Source organism: Mandrillus leucophaeus, unplaced genomic scaffold (genome assembly GCF_000951045.1).
Source record: "Mandrillus leucophaeus isolate KB7577 unplaced genomic scaffold, Mleu.le_1.0 Scaffold107, whole genome shotgun sequence".
In the NCBI taxonomy this organism is placed as follows: domain Eukaryota; kingdom Metazoa; phylum Chordata; class Mammalia; order Primates; family Cercopithecidae; genus Mandrillus; species Mandrillus leucophaeus.
In genome coordinates, this window is record NW_012098876.1 from 201,056 (window position 1) to 206,192 (window position 5,137).

General features: G+C 39.8%; 1 pseudogene across 1 annotated transcript; it reads left to right on the forward strand.

Annotated features, from left to right (window-relative positions):
- Nucleotides 1–4,726: 4,726 nt before the first annotated feature.
- On the forward strand, nucleotides 4,727–5,137 carry LOC105543423 (annotated as a pseudogene). Its single transcript, XR_001006617.1, has one exon. The product of XR_001006617.1 is annotated as a 60S ribosomal protein L30-like (transcript).

Genomic DNA, 5,137 nt, shown 5'->3' on the forward strand with positions numbered 1-5,137 from the left:
TCTCCATGTGGCTTGGGCTTCTCACAGCCTGTGTCTGGGTTCTGAGAGGGAGTTTCCCAAGAGTGACGATTCCGAGAGGGAGGAAGCAGAAGCCCAGAACTTTCGCTGGCCCAGAATTAGTACACAGTCACTTTAGCCACAGTTCTATTGGTAAAGCAGTCACAGAGCCCAGATTTAAGGGAAGAGAAATAGAGTGCACCAAGGAGTTTGTGGCCGTCTTTAATTTCCTTTGGGAATTAAACCATTTCTTTCACACACAAAAAATATTCTCAATTACATCTATCTGATCGGGGCAATTCTTACGTTTCTCTTTTGCTGAACCTCAGATGTAGGGGGCTGAGTTAGTGATGTCATTGTTCATGACATCGTTATCACAGTCCACACAAGACCTCTTGCATTTTATTTCTTGATCCTCTTGTTACTCCCGTTTCCCTTTCCATCCTCTTCCCACTGCTGGCAAACACTCGCAGGCATTTAAAATCCACATTTTGTTTACCGGTCTTCCTTCTAAATGTGTATTGCTGATTTGTATGCATGTATTTTGAATTAACATAAATGACATTCTCATAAGTACATCAGCACTGTTTTAAAGATTTGTTCGTGTTGCTATATATTTATTTAATCCCTTTCTTCTAACAGCTGCATGGTGTTCCGTCATATTTTGCCTATTGACTCCACCAGTGTGACCTCTCAGACTGCATCCAATTTCCCATCAATACAAACTAGACTATGATAATACTGTTTCCTTTGTCTTCAGATGGGCCAGTATCAAAATTCCTTTGGGATATTTAACCAGGAATAAATTATGTGGCACAGGGTAAGCTTCTTCCTCTTTTTTTTTTTTTTTTAAAAAAAACCAGATCTTGAAAAATCCCCAGTGCCGGCCAACAGTTGTATTATCCATCTTTCTAATTTTTGCCAGAGGTGTAAAGTGAAATCTCAATGGTCTTTCATTCTTATTTCTCTGATTACTAATAAGTTTGAGTATTCCAACATATGCTTGGTATAGCCTGTTTGGTTTTGCCTTTTATTAATTACTCATTTACTGGGGTTCCTGTCTTTTTCCTGTTGATGTATGAATCTCTTATATATTCTAGATATTAGCCACTTAGCAGTTTTAGACATTACGACTATCTCCTCCTATCTTGTTACTTGTTTGTTAACTCTTGCACAGTGGTCTTCACTGCATACGAAGAGTTGATTAAATTTATCACATTTTTGTCTTATGGCTTACGCTTTTGAGTTTCATTGAAGAATTCCTTCTCAACATAAAGTCTCCCACATTTTCTTACTTAACGTTATATATTTATTTTCAAATTTAGGTCTTTAATCCATTGACAATCACCTTTGTATGTGATATTAAGTAGGAATCTAGCTTTATTTTTCCCCAAAATGTAGGCCAGTTTTTCTGAGAAATTTTACTAAATGACCACCTCTTCCCTCCTTGCTTTGTGGTGCCAGGAAGTGCCATATTTGGCATGACTTGGCAGAAACTTCTTGAGAATACAGACAAGGCAGAAGAAAGCACAACTGAGCAATAGAGAGTGAGGCAGAGATGCTATTGTTTGTAGTTTTGATATGTCTAAAGCCAGAAATCCACCTCTTCATTTTTGCTGGGTTTTTGTCCTTTGTAACTAAAATGACCATTACAACCATGATGTCCTAATCTCGCTTCTATGTAGAGAGCTAATTTCATATCCTGCTGAGATTCAAATGACAACGATAATTCCAGTTAACATGATTTATTCTTACTTGTATCAGTTAATTGAATTTGTGATATGGTTGGTTGGATTATTTTGTTTCTTTTTAACTTGAGACAGAGAAACATGCAGTTTATTATTATTTTTTTGAGACAGAGTCTGGCTTTGTCGCCCAGGCTGGAGCACAGTGGTGTGATCTCGGCTCACTGCAACCTCTGCCTCCCAGGTTCAAGTGATTCTCCTGCCTCACCCTCCCCAGTAGCTGGAATTACAGGCACCCAGCACCATGCCTGGCTAATTTTTGTATTTCTAGTTGAAATGAGGTTTCACCATGTTGGCCAGGCTGGTCTCGAACTCTTGACCTCAAATGATCTGCCTGCCTTGGCCTCCCAAAGTGCTGGGATTACAGGCATGAGCCACTGCACCCGGCCAAGACAGAGAAATAATACAGTTGAAATGTGGTTTTTTGCTGAGATAACTGGGAAACATTTTGAGAAACTGGCAGATTTTGAGAAACTGACAGTTTTTCCCTATTGAAAGTTCACAGGAAAAACATAGGGAAAAAATATGTATATATTTTAGAGACAGAATTTTGCCCTGTTGCCCAGGCCGAGTGCAGTGGTATAATCATAGCTCACTGCAGCTTCAAACTCCTGGGCTCAGGCAATCCTCCTGACTCAGCCTCCCAAGTAGCTGGGACTACAAATGTGTGCCACCACAGGCAGCTAATCTTTTTATTTTATTTTTTAGAGATGGGGTCTTGCTATGTTGCCCAGGCTTGTTTTGAACTCCTGGCCTTAAGCAATCCTCTCAACTTGGCCTCCTAAAACATTTGAATTATAGACATAAGCCATTGTGTCCAGCTAGGGAAAAAAACATTTTGAGCTTGGGGTAGGCAAAGATTTGTTAGATACAAAACCAAAAGCATAATCCATAACAAAATTAGTAAATTAGAGTTCTTCAAAAGTCAAACCTTTTTCTCTTTGAAAGATACTGTTAAGAGATGGAAAAGGCAAATTATAGCCTGGCAGAAAATATTTATAAGACACTTATCTGATAAAGAACTTGTGTCCAGAATACACAAAGAATTTTCAAAACTCAATAATAAAACAACCTACCCAATTTTTAAAATGGGCAAGAGATTTGAATGTTCTTTACTAAAGAAGATGTATAGATGGCAAGTAAGCACATGAAAATATGTCCAACAACATTAGTCATTAGAGAAATTAAAACCACAATGTGATATTACTACACATTCATTAGAAGGGCTAAAAAGATTGACTATACCAAGTGCTAGTGATGATCTGGAGTAACTAGAAGTCTTATATACAACTAGTGTGAATATGAAATGACCAAACACTTTTTTTTTTTTTTAGACAGGGTCTCACTTTGTTGCCCAGGCTGGCCTCGAACACATGAGCTCAAGGGATCTTCCCACCTCAACCTCCTGAGTAGCTGGGACTACAGGAGTGCTACTGTGCGCTGTGTGCTACTGTGTACTTCTCCTTAAGAGAAGTACATCAATAAATATGATTTCTTCAAATGTAGCAACTCTGAAATATTCACTTAGAGTCCCTCAAAGATCAAAAGAGGTTCAGACTACTTAATTTTTTAGGCTCTTAGTTTTATATATACACAGAAATGCACAGACAGGGTGACAAATATTGTGTGATACATTGTGTAATGTATTTTATATTTTTACATTTACTAAATATAATAATTTTAACATAAAAGAATTCCAAACAATGTCAATGATGTCAAAAGTCCTAACATAGGTCCTTCTCACTGTGAAGGCACTATTCTAGATGGTGGAGATACACAGAGAACAGAATAGACAAAATCCTTGCCTGCTAAGAGCTTGCATTCTAGCTGGCAGGAGACAGGCAATAAACAATAAACATAAGAAATATGCTAATTCTGTGGTATGATAGAGGGGATAAGTCACCATGGGAAAAAAAAGTAAAGCAAGGAAAAAGTGTTCAGGGGAGAAGGGGAGGGACCATGTTTTAATGGGGTGGGCAGGGTAGAGCTCCTCAAGAAGGTGACAGTTGAGCAAAAATTTGAAGAAAAAAAGGGAATGAGCCATATGAATATCTGGTGGGCGGGGGGAATCACTTCAAATAGATGGAGGTTCCAAAGGCCCTTAAGATGTAGCCATACTGGCATGTTTGAGGCAAAACAAGGACAAATTCCATTTGTATAAATGGAGAGAAATATGTGTGAAGGAGAGTAGTAAATGAATCAGACAGGTAAAGGGCATTCAGATTATACAGAGCATCTTAGGCACTATAAGAACTTTAGCTTCCTCTCTGACAGAAATGGAAAGCCATTGCAGGGATTTGAGCAGAAGAGTGACATGATCTGATTTCCATTTTATTTTTTTGAGACAGGGTATCATTCTGTCATCCATGCTAGAGTGCAGTGGCACAATCATGGCTCACTGCAGCCTCAAACTCCTGGGCTCAAGCGATCCTCTTACTTCAGCCTCCCTAGTGGCTGGGACCACAGGCATGCACCATGATACCAGGCTAATTTTTAAAATTTTTGTAGATACAGGGTCTTGTTATGTTGCCTGGTCTGGTCTCAAACTTCTGGCCTCAAGTGATCCTCCTGCTTCAGCCTCCCAGAGTGTTGGGATTACAGGTGTGAGCCATCACCCCATCCTCACTTCCATTTTAACCTAATTTTTCTGGCTGCCATGTTGAGAATAGATTTTAAGAGGCAAGTATAAAAGTAGTGAGACAAGAAAGGAGGTTAATTAAATAATTCATGTGGGAGGTAACAGGAGTTTGGATCCGGATGATAGCAGAAGTGATAAGAAATGGTTATACTTGGATATATTCTGAACGTAGGGCCAGGAGAATTTGCTGACAGACTAAGATGGATGAGCAGGAGGTAGAAGAGAAGAGTCATGGAAGATGCCAACCCAAGAACCAAGATGTGAAAGAGGGCAGACTGGGTAAGTTTGAGGCAGAATATTAGGAGCTCAGTTTGAACTTGTTAAGACTGAGATGCCCTTTTTTTTTTTTTTTGCTTCCCGGCCATCTTAGCGGCTGCTCTTGGTTGAGGGCTGTCCTGCACCCAAGGCAGGAATATGGTGGCCGCAAAGAAGACAAAAAAGTCTCTGGAGTCAATCAACTCTAGGCTCCAACTCGTTATGAAAAGTGGAAAGTACGTGCTGGGGTACAAGCAGACTCTGAAGCCAAGGCAAAGCTAAATTGGCCATTCTTGCTAACAACTGCTCAGCTTTGAGGAAATCCAAAACAGAGTACTATGCAACGTTGGGCAAAACTGGTGTCCATCACTACAGTGGCAATAATATTGAACTGGGCACAGCAAGCGGAAAATACGACAGAGTGTGCACACTGGCTATCATTGATCCAGGTAACTCTGACATCATTAGAAGCATGCCAGAACAGACTGGTGAACAGTAAACC